A 16,792-nucleotide genomic window follows, 5' to 3' on the forward strand; every position below is an offset into this window, starting at 1 on the left:
GTGTCTGCGTACTAATAATTTGCCCTTTGTCAAAGTCGCTTATCTCAATGGGTTTTCCCATTTGCAGCTCATATCTTCGCTGGTGTGATCCCCCGTCAGTGCATGCTCCGCTTACATTCTTTAGTGAATGCATCACGTGCCCGCAACACGACCAGGTGGCACCAAAGTCGCCGTGGGCAGTGGTCGTAATGTTTGTGACTGTTTAGTGTGTGTTAGAGTGATCTATCAGTCGTTTGGCCTCATCGGAAAAAGAAAGCAGTCGCCATAACGGATACAACACCAAACGCGCCAGAACCACTTGTCATATTCATACGCCACGAAATGGGCGGCTCCCACGCCCGGGTTCCCGGGTTCGATTCCCGGCGGGGTCAGGGATTTTCTCTGCCTCGTGATGGCTGGGTGTTGTGTGATGTCCTTAGGTTAGTTAGGTTTAAGTAGTTCTAAGTTCTAGGGGACTGATGACCATAGATGTTAAGTCCCATAGTGCTCAGAGCCATTTGAACCATTTTGAAATGGGCGGCACTTAGTTGCATACATCACAGGAAATGCAAACAGTAGAAACGTACCTACAACAAACTTAGTCACGTGTGCAATAAAATTGAAACATGCACTATTCTGAACTAGCGTACCAGTTAAAGGTTCCCCTTTCATATTTAACTAAGAAGATAATTTTAGAAGCATTTTCGCAAGTGACAATTCTTCAACACTTTTTACGTCTTGTGAAGTCATCGTACAATCGTCTCTCGAATCAGTGGTGGTGGTGGTGGTGGTTAATGTTTAAAGTCCCGCCGACAACGAGGTCATTAGAGACGGAGCGCAAGCTCGGGTTAGGGAAGGATTGGGAAGGAAATCGGCCGTGCCCTTTCAAAGGAACCATCCCGGCATTTGCCTGAAACGATTTAGGGAAATCACGGAAAACCTAAATCAATATGGCTGGAGACGGGATTGAACCGTCGTCCTCCCTCTCGAATCAGTACTGAGAATGTTACGCACCAGTTGCCAGATATTTGACGTATTTATTGAAACATGTTTCGGAACTACGTTTTCTCGTTATAAAGCGCTATAATACAAGCGAACAAAACAATACATCGCAATACATACACATACTGGCAACGATGTAAATACCTATATTGTCATGGAGTATAACATGTCTTAAAGATTCTATGACCTAGAAGTAAAAATACAGCAGCGAACATGTATTTTCAAACACAAAACTCGTCCTGAACACCTTATGTTGGCGCATAATACTCTCACAACGCTCCAGTTGTAAGTGGATCTAGCTGCCTTCACCTACCAAAGATAGTACTATCCTGTTACGCATACATCACAGCTGCCAACGATGCTACTGTTGAAACGCGTATGTATGCAGTGTATTCATTAACAGCGATGGCGAGGCATGACAGAATCTCTGACCAGAGAGTTATTTATCGTTGCTAGTGTGCGCTTGACCGCGCGAGAGCAAGCAGTGCAGTTGCGGTCGAGTTGCGAGAGAGTAGTTGTACGTAGCGAGTCGCGAGAGCATGTAGTAGCGCGCGAGAGACAGTCGCAGTTGTGTGTGAGGAGTCGGCGGGCGTCGACATGGGTCTCTGGTCAAGATTCGGGATAAGGTATATTTTTAAATAAGGTAATGAAGCAGCATTGCGCACATGTGATAATGTAATGTATATTAACTGTAATTAATTTGTTCAAGAATCGCCCAAATAATAATTTTGTTTTCAAAGCAATTTTTTAAGAAAACAATCATTTGAATTGAAAGAAAGTTTCCCATGCATTTCCTTAAAGAAAAGTTTCACTTAAATTCAAAGAATATTTGCGATGCATTTCCTCCAAGCTATGGCGAACAATAAGAGCATAATTTAGACATGCAGTTTTACTGAGGTAAGAATTCGGGTTTAATTATTGCACAGGGCCTAAGATCGACATTTCGGTCTATTTGCGTTTTCATTGTCACTGAGATTTCATTATCATTGAATTGTTTTTCATTTTCGTGGGGAGCTTACACTTGGCTCAGATTGCTATTTATCGTTTATTGTCATTGTCCATAAATTATTTTTATTGCTGGGAGGTTACACTTAGCTCTATGTCCATTTGCATTTGAATAAGATTACTTTTACATTTTTGTGGGGAGGTTACACTGTCTATCGTATAATCTTTGAACAATATATCAAGTCTCTGCAGTTCATACTGTACCAGCTCCACCGTTTAGGATAGGGAAAGTTCGTTTTGTGCGATATTCAGAGCACGAGTTACAGCCAAGTGCGAGCCAGATTGCATTACGTTAAGCATACAAGCAGTTGCGAAGGCAAGTAGAGGCCACAGGGGTGTAGAACTGCCGGAGAGGGTGCACGCAGCAGTTTCCATGGCGCAAGTCACAAGCAGAACAGGGCCACTGGCCAACCTAAGTGTTATGCATACGTGATGCGAAACGGCATGCTTGGCAAAACACAGGCACACAGCCGAGAATAAATAGGTGCTGTTTCCTAACGAAATTCAGTCAAGTGTGGCAGCTCTCCTGGATGGCGAGGCATGTCACACCGCCGGCTACATGCAGCAACAGATGGGGCACCAGCGTCCCAGTCCACGGCGGGTCGTTGGTTTGAACCTCTGAGACCGATGCAGGGTCCGCAGCCAGCCAGCGGCGTGCCACTCTTCGTCTCGCTACCGCGGGTAGTCGTCTCAGCTCCCTACACACGCTGGAGCCTTCCCGAGGTGAGGGCCACAGATTCGGACGCCAGATAGCGGGCGCTTGTTGCTGCCGCAATCTCTGCTACGCCAGTGAGGAAGAGGCAGCAACAGGGCCGGCCTATGGCTCCCAGCAGAGCAGAACGGAAACAACGAGGAAGGTGGCTGCTGAGTCGGCTGCTGGCGCAGCCATCCTGGCGTAATCGGAACTCTGCAGCTGGCGTACAGGGCCAGCTCAACACAGCGTGTTGTACTGGGTCACTGGGGTGGTGGCCTCAGCATTGAGGGACCCTGTGACACGGACTGAGGTGAATGGGGCACTGAAACTAATAAAGAATAAATCATTTGGAATGTCTTAATATGGTACCTACTGGCACCCATCCACAACAATAGAAACGATAACGCACTTATACTGCAGTGTGTGTATCCACATAGATTGACCAACAGGACACTTTAAAATCACTAAACAGAATAATGATGAAGTGTATTAGCATATTGCAAATACTGTACCACAACAGCTACATATATACGTTCATACATTAATACTTGTTCCATAGATCATGAATTCAACATTTCATAATGATGTGTCACTGTTAACATAACTTTCCTTTACACAAAATAATTTTTTAGTTCTCTATTTTTGCAGTTACTAATTCATATCTAAAAATTTGTCTATTGTGTAGAACAAGTGGCCATTCAGAATTATTTTCAATTTGTTTTTAAATGTTGTTTGGCTATCTGTAAGACTTTTAATGCTATTTGGCAAATGACCAAAGACTTTTATGGCAGCATAATTCACCACTTTCGCTGCCAAAGTCAGATTTAGCCCAGAATAGTGAATATCATTCTTTTCTTCCAGTGTTGTAGCTCTGCACTTCACTCTTACTTTTTTAATTGGGATGGGTTATTAATAACAAATTTCATAAGTGAAAATATGTATTGTGAAGGTACTGTGAATATCCCAAGTTCCTTAAATAAATGACTGCAAGGTGATCTTGCGTGGGCTCCAGTTATTATAATGATTACAGGCATCTGTTCAATGAATACTTTTTCTCTTAATGGTGAGTTATCCCAAAATACACTCCCGGAAATTGAAATAAGAACACCGTGAATTCATTGTCCCAGGAAGGGGAAACTTTATTGACACATTCCTGGGGTCAGATACATCACATGATCACACTGACAGAACCACAGGCACATAGGCAACAGAGCATGCACAATGTCGGCACTAGTACAGTGTATATCCACCTTTCGCAGCAATGCAGGCTGCTATTCTCCCATGGAGACGATTGTAGAGATGCTGGATGTAGTCCTGTGGAACGGCTTGCCATGCCATTTCCACCTGGCGCCTCAGTTGGACCAGCGTTCGTGCTGGACGTGCAGACCGCGTGAGACGACGCTTCATCCAGTCCCAAACATGCTCAATGGGGGACAGATCCGGAGATCTTGCTGGCCAGGGTAGTTGACTTACACCTTCGAGAGCACGTTGGGTGGCACGGGATACATGCGGACGTGCATTGTCCTGTTGGAACAGCAAGTTCCCTTGCCGGTCTAGGAATGGTAGAACGATGGGTTCGATGACGGTTTGGATGTACCGTGCACTATTCAGTGGCCCCTCGACGATCACCAGTGGTGTACGGCCAGTGTAGGAGATCGCTCCCCACACCATGATGCCGGGTGTTGGCCCTGTGTGCCTCGGTTGTATGCAGTCCTGATTGTGGCGCTCACCTGCACGGCGCCAAACACGCATACGACCATCATTGGCACCAAGGCAGAAGCGACTCTCATCGCTCAAGACGACACGTCTCCATTCGTCCCTCCATTCACGCCTGTCGCGACACCACTGGAGGCGGGCTGCACAATGTTGGGGCGTGAGCGGAAGACGGCCTAACGGTGTGCGGGACCGTAGCCCAGCTTCATGGAGACGGTTGCGAATGGTCCTCGCCGATACCCCAGGAGCAACAGTGTCCCTAATTTGCTGGGAAGTGGCGGTGCGGTCCCCTACGGCACTGCGTAGGATCCTACGGTCTTGGCGTGCATCCGTGCGTCGCTGCGGTCCGGTCCCAGGTCGATGGGCACGTGCACCTTCCGCCGACCACTGGCGACAACATCGATGTACTGTGGAGACCTCACGCCCCACGTGTTGAGCAATTCGGCGGTACGTCCACCCGGCCTCCCGCATGCCCACTATACGCCCTCGCTCAAAGTCCGTCAACTGCACATACAGTTCACGTCCACGCTGTCGCGGCATGCTACCAGTGCTAAAGACTGCGATGGAGCTCCGTATGCCATGGCAAACTGGCTGACACTGACGGCGGCGGTGCACAAATGCTGCGCAGCTAGCGCCATTCGACGGCCAACACCGCGGTTCCTGGTGTGTCCGCTGTGCCGTGCGTGTGATCATTGCTTGTACAGCCCTCTCGCAGTGTCCAGAGCAAGTATGGTGGGTCTGACACAGCGGTGTCAATGTGTTCTTTTTTCCATTTCCAGGAGTGTATAATGCCTTATGAAAGCAATGAATGAAAATAGGCACAGTAGGCTAATTTACTGATATGTTTATCACTAAAATTTGCAATAATTCTAATAGCATAAGTTACTGAACCTAACCATATCAGCAGATCATCGATATGTTTCTTCCAATTCAATTTCTCATCAATGCGCACACCCAGAAATTTCGAATATTCTGCCTTATCGACAGACTTCTGTTCACAGTCTATATTTGTCAATTGTGTTATGCCTTTACTGTGCAGAATTGTATATATTGTGTTTTCTCAAAATTTAGTGAGAGTCCATTTGTAGAGAACCACTTAATAATCTTCAGAAAGACATTATTTACAATTTCCTCAGCTGATTGTTGTTTGAGTGTGATTACTACACTTGTGTCATCAGCAGAAAGCACTAGCATTGCACCTTCATTAATAGAGAGCGGCAAGTCATTAATACATGTTAAGAACGATAAGTGACTGAAGACTGAACCCTGTGGGACACCATTCTTGATATGTCCCTAGTGAGAGGACTTTGCCGATTTTCGCAGACTTTCTGTACTGTTAATTTCAACCTTCTGCATTCTTCCAGTTCAGTATGAATTAAACAATTTGTGCAATGTCCCACTCATACCACAATACTTAGGCTTATCTAGAAGAATTTCATGATTCACACAATCAAAAGCCTTTAAGAAATTACAGTATATCTCAATGGGCGATGTTCAGTAACTGAATGGATTTAATATTTGATCAGTGAATGCATATATAGCATTTTCTGTTGAAAAGCCTTTCTGAAAACCAAGTGGTCATTTTGTTAGTATTTAATTTTTACAAATATGTGATGCTACTCTTGAATACATTACTTTATCGAGAAGTTTGGGTAATGCTGTCAGAAGTGAGGTTGGGCGGTAGTTGTTAGCAGCAGACTTATCCCGTTTTTTATGTAATGGTTTAACAATGGCGTATTTGAGTCTATATGAAAAAATACCCTGTTTCAGTGAGCTACTACATAAGTGGCTGAGAATCCTACTTATCTTTTGGGAACAAGCTTTTAGCACTCTGTTGGAAATGCCATCAATTCCATGTGAGCTTCTACATTTGAGTGAATTCATTATTTTCCTAATTTCAGCAGGAGAGGTGGGATGGATTTCAATTTTATAAAATTGCATAGATATTGTCTCTTCCATGTATTGTCTTGCATTTTCTGATGAACAGGTGGATCCTATTTTCTCTACAACAGTTAAGAAGTGATTATTAAAACTGTTTCATACTTCTGACTTCTTGTTAACAAATTTTCATTTAGTCTGATAGAAATACGGTCTTCCTGTGCTCTAGGTTGCCGTCGTTCCCTTTTAACAATATTCCAAATTGTTTTAATTTTATTATCAGATGTGCTAATATCAGATACAATGTACATACTTTTGGAATTTTTAACAACTTTTGTTAATACAGGGCAGTAACTTTTACAATTTACTGAAAGCATATGAAACTCTGTTCAGGAGTGGGACTCGAACCTATGTGCAATCACCTTAACAGCCTTTCTGCGGTGTCACAGCCAGACACCACACTTGCTAGGTGCTAGCCTTTAAATCGGCCGCGGTCCGTTAGTATGCGTCGGACCCGCGTGTCGCCACTATCAGTGACTGCAGACCGAGCGCCGCCACACGGCAGGTCTAGAGAGACTTCCTAGCACTCGCCCCAGTTGTACAGCCGACTTTGCTAGCGATGGTTCACTGACAAATTACGTTCTCATTTGCCGAGACGATAGTTAGCATAGCCTTCAGCTACGTCATTTGCTACGACCTAGCAAGGCGCCATTATCATTTGCTATTTATCTTGTGATGCATGTACCGTCAGACCGATGTTCACCGATTATGGATTAAAGTTAAGTATTCCAGCAGCTACGTACTTTTCTTGCTAGTATAACTCCTTTAACTGTTCCAGACCTCACGCCAACCTGCGTGAGCTTAAACGCGTGCCTTTCGGCTTCACCTCCTAGTGGCTTGGCTGTCTTGCCAAGTCACAACACTTTCTTTGCACCAAATCTTCCTGAAGAATGAACATATGAGTAAAACATGACAATTAATATAATAATTGATACGAGAATGTAATATTAGAATATGAGAATTTAAAAAGATGGTAACCCCTCAACATATCATACAAATATATACTACAAAAAATTCGTAATTTCACAATTATATAACGCCCCTGTATCTCCTGATTTGATAAGAAACATTCCTGCACAAGCTGGCCACGGTCATGGGCAGATAGTTGCAAACAATAAAAATAAAATAAAAGTACTGGGGGTTGAACACGAGGCGCAAAATCAGAATGTCGCTACGCTGACCATTTCTTTTTAGGAATAAAATAAAACGAAAATAAAACTGGTAACAGCATGAATCAACCTGAAATGGATTGCCAGTATTACACACTTTTTTTCTCGCGACCTTTGCATATTGGCAAATTGCTGGGATTCGGGTCTTGTTTTCCCTTGTACGGCCAGGGAAGTAGGGACACAGCCAGCTTAAGGATGGGTAGAGACAAGGTGGGGAGCGGTCGAATCCCATGGCCTGTCCACGATGCCTCCCCCACATCTCAAGCTGGTCGCTGTCCTGGTTCTACTATCACAACTTCGGCTATCTGAGCACACTTCCAGGACTGACTCAAATCTCTATATTACCTAGTCTGTGCATCCCATACTGCTCTCACCGTTGTACGAGTCCCGCATAGGGAGAGACATTTGTTTTTCTGGTCTGGTTGCCTTGGATTTGGTACGGAATTCATTACTGCAGTGTCTGTATAGCTCGCTGGAATGTTCGTTCGGAGATACATGGCTGCTTCTCAAGGAGCAAAGATGGGGCGCAGAAGTGTCGCTTGGACACGTATCTTTTCTCGTTTAACACGAATTCCTCTCTTAAATTGCATAAAATCTCAACAATCAGAAACTCTGCTCCAGTTTGTCGTCGTGAAAGAAGTTTAACCTCTTTTGTTGCTAAACGGAAAAAATGGGATTGATAATGGGATAACGTAGTCCCGAAACACGTTGTAGTAAATATATCACACTTTTGACGACTGGTGCGTATCAAGCGGATATCATGGTAGTCAGCCGTGACCATAGACAATCGAGAAGTTACACTGTCTGAGGGACAAGAAGTGGCGTGGGGAATGATCCCCGCCTCCATCCTTAGTTCGCGTTCTGTACTTTGACGAAAGCAGAACCTACGTAACGGTCATAGGGATCGCTGATACCTTTTGTTGTGATGAGAGGCGCATTCCAATCCCTTTATGAACCAGGATTAGTCTCTCCATTCATTTCAAAATAAGAAAACAAAACAATCAATGCACAACACAAAATAAATGGGAATACACAAAGCATTTTGTAGTGTTCCATAGATCTGGTACAAATAAATTTACCTCGAGTCATTTGAGTTTCTTTTTATCGAACATTTGATAGTAGTTACAGAGCAATTGTTTACCGTTGTTGGAACTGGTAGCTCAGACCGACCTCTACTTGTAGGGAAGCAGCCTACTCATGCCGTAGTAAATTCACATCAGTCTTTCCATTGAGTGCCAGCCAGTCCACTGTAACTAGCTCTGACGTCATAAATGTTGCGCAATACATTAAAAATCAAGCAAATAACCTAAAACATTTCTAGCATGTCAGGAGTAATACTAAATTAATATGTGTTGAATATCAGTTCGATAACTTTAGCCATTTTCGAAATTTGGACATTTTTCTGTAAAAATCATTGGCGCAACAGAAAAGAGCTAGAGACTTAATAATTGATAATTAGATTCATTTTTCATAATTATTTAACAAAAACAGTCTTCTGGATCTCACAAATTAAGATTTTAGTGGAAATTCATGATTTTCTGGTTTTCGTCTTAAAACTTAAGGAAGCAAGATAGATTAAGTAGGCTAATAAATAAGTCTAGGATGTTTATATTTAAGTAGAATGGAGATCCGCTATCACCATAAGGATGTGAGAAGTTTCATTTGAATACCTATAAAACTATAGCGATAGCGTATCTCCAAAGGGCCAGTTCAGAGCTCGTCTACTGCGTGCAGTGTAATTAAATTAATTCTCTCGCCCAAAATATTTAACTTAGCCACGTCAAAATTTTATTATCAATACTTACCTGTGTGCTGAATGCACATTTAAATTAAGAGCTTCATTGGCCATCAGCAAGAGAAGCTATGATTTATTAGGTAACTTAAAGTGGTGCATTACTAGCCCAGCGGCTAGTCGGGAGAGCCGATTTGATCAGGCGTTCCCTTAGCCGTCCGCACCGCGGCTTTATATATAAGAACGCTGCGCGAGGAAGGAAGGCCCCAGTTCTCTCCAGACGTTGAACAACACGCCACCTGTGTCGGGAGTCGCGTCGCGTCGGTATCATTGCTACAAACAGCCTCGGATGCCGTATTAAGTTACTCGAGATACGCGTAACCATGAAATCATTTTCGAGTGAAGTGTTAATTCTGGGTTGACTTTAATTATCGATCTTCAGTTTGCGTATGCCGTATTTTCACGTGCCGCCGAGGGACAGACATTCTACCAATTATTTAGCGTGGCGTTTGATGAACCTTATCATCAAATTATGGCGAGCATTCATTTAAATATTCAATTTGGACAATTATAGTTGCATCAGCGCATTAGACTCTGAGCTGCTCTGTTAGTTAGGTTGTGTGGATTCTTTTGTTTTTCATCTGTGACTTTCAGAATATACTCAACTATTTTAGAAAATCGTTTTTGATTATAAATCCCGGACAATCTCCAAATTCCTCAGAGCTATAAGCTGTAAGTATAAGTGTATTCTCAGATGAAGTGGGCACTAGGAATTCTAATTACAGGCTTCACGTTTTGTTAATCACTTTCTTGTTGCCAATATTGTAGTTAGAGAGCCAGTGTTGAGAACGGCGGAAGACAGCATAAATAACATTCTAAATAATAGGAACTGGTTTTACATTCTACAAACCAAACAAATTTTATATAACAGCAACATTATTTTCCTACCAGCCGCCCCACATACTGATATCTTACGCTACCGTAGTTCAAAAGACTGCCCACCTAAAACTGGCACGATATAGTGTCCGCACAATAACATTCTCAGTTGTGAACAGTTGTTATGTTTACTTACAGCTTCTGTAGCGGATAACAGATATGAAACACTGCGTGCATTCTTAGATGTATCTTTTTAACTAGCTATACGTTAACGATAAATGTATGCAGTCGTCAGCCTCTGTGGCCGAGCGGTTCTAGGCGCTTCAGTCCGGAACCACGCGGCTGCTACGGCCGCAGGTTGGAATTTGCTTCGGGCATGCATGTGTGTGATGTCCTTTGGTTGGTTAGGTTTAAGTAGTTTTAAGTCTAGGGGACTGATGACCTCAGATGTTAAGTCCTATAGTGCTTAGAGCCATTTGAACCATTTTTTTTTTTTTTTGTCTGCAGTCAGCAATAAACTCATCCACAGTGTAGCATAGCAGTTTTACTACAAGACACCGTTAACCGTTCTTGTCGCTTTTTGTTTCGATATAGGTTTCTGTGCTTGGAGTTCAGTTTTACACCGAAGTAAAGATTAGCAACGGTACGTTTTTATCAGTAGTAACGAAGAGAATTTGTTAAGTAGTTATCTGGCCTACGTCAAGTTTCCAGCTGAATATAGTCACTGCAACTGTTTACTTTAAATATACAGCTTACCGCCTGAAAGACCTCTGATTTTTAAATGCGACGTGAAATCTTTTACTGTTGTAAAGATGAGAGCAATTAAACGTACCATTGCGAGGTCACGGAGCACGGAAACGACCGCGCCGTGGCGCGTCCAAAGTACCCGGTATCATGGTTTCCTTTGCTGGGTGAATCTGCGAGCGATGAGAAGCGTCGAACGCCGGCGGAGAAAATGACGGGACCTTAATGAGGAACGGAGAGGACGCTGGTAAAACTGTAATTAATTACGCGCGGGCCAGATTATTACGTTCAAGGGGAGCGGCGGGAGGGTAGCGCCGCTCCGGAGCCGTGCCGTGGGCGGGGGGTGGGGGATTTTTCCTCCCTCTGTGTGAACGCAGCAGCGCGGAGCGAAGGGGCTGCAGTTCGAGTACGCGATGGATGCCGTCCTGCCAGTTTGTTTGCCGACTGCCTTAATCATTCCTGAGCGTTCGGGGAAGATGGGTCGCTGCATATTCATGAGCGAGCAAGCGCCGCGTCCCGGGGAAGAAAAGAATGAGTCGCCAACTTGCGGTGACTTCTGCCGCTCGCCTGAACGTGAACACAGAGGCCCACGCGAACTGCGGCGTGTTCCATTAAGTTCGCCACTCCCTCGGTTAATGACGAGCTCAATTCGGTTTCTCGACATCATCAAGGGGAAGCGCTAAAGTAAAAGCCCGTGCCGCATCTCGCGAGGACCTTTTTTATTCCGTCACGTACAATCGACCGGGCGCGGTGCTGTCTGTGTGGGAATAAAAGACTTCATTAGCTGTGGAAAGAAGAGGAAAAGCGAGATATTATGTTGTAACAGACGTCTACGTAAGACCTCGTTCTGTTCCTTTCTCTCCCACGCATGTACGAACTGTGTTAGCATGAGGTATACGCGGCCACTGAAATATACAGAGTGGTGCACGAAATGTGTTACCATTTTGTTTTTGAATATAAACTTTATTGTCAGTACAATCTGAATTGAACATATACTAGAATGAAGAGCCGTCCATGGAGATTTGTTCTAACTCAGCACATGCTCAATATGTTCACCATTTCGTTTCCTAACTTCCTTCAAACGAACACTGAAGTTAGTGATTACCCGTAATTTCACTGCAAACTTTAAGAATAAGTCCTCTGAGCTCCATTAAATCACGTGGACGTTTTGGGAAAATTTTTTCCTTTAGGTACCCCCATAGAAAAAAGTCACATGGATTGAGGTCTGGACTATTGGCGGGCCCATTTTGGCCGTCATTGAAGCGACCTGGAAACCAGAGTGAAATGATCTGCATGTCGAAATGCTCGTGTAAAAACTCCAACACAGTGTTTGCAGTATGTGGCCTTGCTACATTTTGCATGAACCACTGCGTGTTGAAGGGCAAGGCAGTAGCAAGAAGCTGTGGAATGAAGCTATTGCGAAGGATGCTCAAATAACGCTCGCTGTTCACAGTTTCTTCAAAGAAAAAGGGTCCAATAAGTCCGTGACTGGAAACTGCTGCACACGCTGTAATCCTCGGAGAATAATGTTGTCGGTCATGAAGCACTTGTGGGTTTTCAGTGGTCCAAAAGCATAAATTTTGTTTGTTAACCACACCGTCTAAATGAAAACACGCCTCGTCTGAAAACGAAACGTTGTTGAGAGTTTCCTCCCTATCCTCCGCCCTCTGAGCAAACAGTAGTCTCTGCTGCTTGTGTTCTTCAGTGAGCTTCTGTGCACAGGTCATCTTGTATGGGTACATATGGAGGTCACTTTTGAGAATGCGTTGAACGGAGCGTCTGGATATTCCCAGTTGCACTGCTGCCTTTCTACACGATTTCCAGGGACTTCTCTGTACAGCAACTCGTACCGCTTCAGTATTCTCCGGCGAACAAACAGGCTTAGGCCGAGGTCGCTTCGCTTCCAATACTGTTCCTTCCTATACAAATTTATCGTACAACCTGTTGATGGCCTTCTTGCAAGGGACCTATCATGTGTTAAACTGTTGTCGAAAACGCCTCTGAGTCACAACAAGGCTTTTCGTTTCATGAAAAAGTATCACAGTTGCCGATCGTTGCTGTGTCGTCACTCTTCCATTGTCAGCCATTGCTGCTTACTAGTCTCCTAGCGGCAGTATCGTGAATTACACTTAATTTCGTAACTCATTTGTTTTTCCAAGCTCTGCTGGTACTGCTGTAGAGATCCCAGCGGGGTATGTAATGTGCGTCGTAAATTGTGAAAAAAACAATTGGTAACTCATTTCGTGCGCCACCCTGTATTTACATTTCAAAATCACTCTTCAGTGAGAGCAGGCGGTAGGAGGCTGTCCTTACTTATCTGTCCCAGGACAGGTCACAGTGGTGGCCATCAGACGTCGCCTTCTTCACACTGCATAGAGCGTTGATTTAAATATATCAGTGCACCGTCGTTTTTGTGGTACCATTGATTCTCTACATCACAAAGTTGTAGAGAAAACAATAGACTACCGTGAAATGTGGGTCATCTGGAAGCACCGTAGACTAGCTTATCGTAGGTGTAGCGTTCAAATTCCTTGTAGGCTAAACACATTCACGTTTTCCTCTATTTCCCTATGCCCTGAAGACAAACAACTAGATGTGTATCTTGGGAAGAAATGGTGGACTTTGCATCCTTCTTGTTCTTCTAATGACGTTACAGCCCTGCTTGGCTCTTGGCCTATTCAACAAATTTCCTCCAAAGTTTTTACGTAAGTCCGCAGGCTTTCGCGGCCGTTGTCACTAAAGTTAATATCTTCTGGCTTGTTAGGCCGCGTCATATTTCCTTTCATATTATGCGGCCTAATAACCCAGAAGATTTGAACTTTAACTTTCTACCATTCTGCCCTCTCCAGCCCAGTTGTCCTCCATTCCCCGACTCTGAGAGATTTTATATCTGCATCCACATAGTCTACCCACCGCATTTATGGCCTGGGGTTGGGGGATTGATTAGGTGGAAGAGACCAAACAGCGAGGTCATCGGTCTCATTTGATTAGGGAAGGATGGGGAAGGGAGTCGGCCGTGTCCTTTTAAAGGAACCATCCCAGCATTTGCCTGGAGCGATTTAGGGAAATCACGGAAAACCTAAATCAGAATGGCCGGACGCGGGATTGAACCTTCGTCCTTCCGAATGCGAGTTCAGTGTGCTAACCACGGCGCCACCTCGCTCGATTCCATGGCCTGTCTCTTTGTTTTCTTCCAGCAGGCCTCCACTCACAAACCATTTTACCTGTTCTTCCAGTATCCATCTTATGGACATATCCAAGCCAGGCTATTCTCCTACTTTTTCTTATTGTTACAATTCAGCTGCTTGTATGAACGACCCAGTTCAGTGTTCGTTCTATATCTCCAGAAACCATTGATCTCCTAAATCGGTCCATAGATCTTGCGCAGAACCCTGCCTTCAGTTATATTGAGCTGTTGCTCACCAGTATCTGTTAGTTCCGTATTTAACAGATGTAGGTTACGAATGGCCTTACAAATTTGAACATACTGTTGTGAATTTAATATCTTAAAGGCCAGCAATTTCTTAAACGTGTTATTATTTTCCTTTCCATCCTATTCCTACATATATCTGAGAGGAAAAAACGTACTACCAGGCACGTTAGGCACATTGGACTCGCATATGGCAGATGTATGGTTGAAAGCCTCGTTAGGCTAAACGTACTCACATTTATCTCTATTCACCTATTCGCTAAACGCAAATGACTAGGTGGTCTCTTGGAAAGAAATGATGGACTCCTTATCCTGTTTTCTTCCAGTCCTAGCTTATGCTCTGCTGTGTGGATATCATTACTAAAGGGGTTGTTGTTGTTGTGGTCTGCAGTCCTGAGACTGGTTTGATGCAACTCTCCATGCTACTCCATCCTGTGCAAGCTTCTTCATCTCCCAGTACCTACTGCAGCCTACGTCCTTCTGAATCTGCTTAGTGTGTTCATCTCTTGGTCTCCCTCTACGATTTTTACCCTCCACGCTGCCCTCCAGTACTAAATTGGTGATCCCTTGATGCTTCAGAACATGTCCTACCAACCGATCCCTTCTTCTAGTCAAGTTGTGCCGGGTGTTAACCACTAATTTTCCTTCCCCTTTCCATTAACGAAACTAGTATACAATTTTTCCATTAGTTGTGTTATATTGTATTAAATTGGCAATGGACTGGACAAAGTACTGAATGAATTACTCATTCTACAGATCCATATCCACGAAATCACCAAACCTTGGCTTTCGAGATTGTTGGGGAAACAAAATACAGAGATAATTTAAATTAAAAGCGAAGTACTTAGATTTGACACCATTTAAGTTCTGTACCCCTAAGGGATGCAGGACATTTAAAATGATCGGAACGACGTTTTGATTTCTGTTTTTTTCGTTTCTATCATCAGTTTCCAACTGATTTGCTGCTGCCCTCCAGGTCTGCCTCTCCCGTGCAAATGTCTTCATCTCAGAGCAGCACTTTCATTAAACGTCCATGATTATTTGGTAAAAATGCGCCAGTCCCTGTGTTCCCCTACAATTTTACTCTCTACAACTGCCTGTAGTATCCTGATGTCTTCTGACAAGCTCTGTCATCCTGTTCCTTCTTCTTGTCAGTGTTTTCCACACATTCCTGTCCTTGACGATTCACCAGAGAACCTCCTTATTTGTTTTCTTAATAAGTCGACTTAATTTTCCACTTTCTTTTGTATCACCACATCCTAAATGCTTCGAATCTCTTCTATTTTGATTCACTTCCTTACAATACTGTGCTCCAAAAGTACATACTCAGCAACTTCTCCCTCGAATTGAGGCCTATATTTGAAAACAGCTGACATCTTTTAACCAGGAATGCTCTCTTTGTTTGGGTTTTTTACGTCTTTTTTACTTCGTCTATCATATCTTATTTTACCTTCAAGACAGCAGAATTCCTTCACTTCGTCTACCCCAATTTCGATGGTAAGTTTTTCGCTAACTAGCTGAGAAACCCGGTGTTGCACGGGTACTTCTTTATTCCAGATTTCTTTTAGTGGATCTTCTTCGCTCCCTTTTCCATCCATCTTCTCCTTCCCTATTTCTCTACCCCCTTCATCACCTCCAAGCCTACCTCTCTCTATCTCCACCGCCTCCTTTCTCTGTCCTTGCTTCTCCACCCGCCGCCCCACTTTCTCACCTAAGAATTTGTGACGCATCTCAGTGTTTATGACGTCATATCTCATGAACAATCCGTCGTAAAATGATATATTTTTCTAGGTACATTCAGCAGCATATGTGGATACTGTGTGCGAAATTCGTTGCGAATAGAGTTAGAGTAATAAATTAAGAAGTCATGCATGATGTGGCAGTTTTTCACCCATCTCAGTATTTGGCGTCATGTATCCTGAACTAAGCGTCGTACAACGATACCTTTTTGTAGATAAATTCAGCGGCAATGCTAGGTACAGTCTGCGAAAAGTATCGCGAATAGGTTTAGTAGCAAAGCGGAAATAAATGTAAACGTCTTGCATGGTGGAGCAGTTTTCCTCGCATTCAGTGTCTATAATGTTGTTTCTCCGGAACTACATGTAGTACAATGATGTAATTTTTTTTGGTACATTCATTGGTATATGTGAATACTGTCTGCAAAATGTATTACTAATGCAGTTACTGGTAAAGAAGTAATAAATTTAAACGTCATGCTTCATGTGGCGTTTTTACTGCATGAACAGAGGAAATGTAGTAAGCGACAAACTTTTCTTAACTTAACTCTTCCCGAACAGACCTTGAAGGCCCAACGGTACCGACCGGCTGCCATGTCGTCCTTAGAACATAGGCGTCACTGGATGCGGATTAGGAGGGGCATGTGGTTAGCACACCGGTCTCCCGGCAGTATGTCAGTTTACGAGACCGTAACCGCTACTTCTCAATCAAGTAGCTCCTCAGTTTGCCTCGAAAGGGCTGAGTACATTCTGCTTTCCAACAGCGCTCGGCAG

This window comes from Schistocerca nitens, chromosome 1 (genome assembly GCF_023898315.1).
Source record: "Schistocerca nitens isolate TAMUIC-IGC-003100 chromosome 1, iqSchNite1.1, whole genome shotgun sequence".
Lineage (NCBI taxonomy): Eukaryota > Metazoa > Arthropoda > Insecta > Orthoptera > Acrididae > Schistocerca > Schistocerca nitens.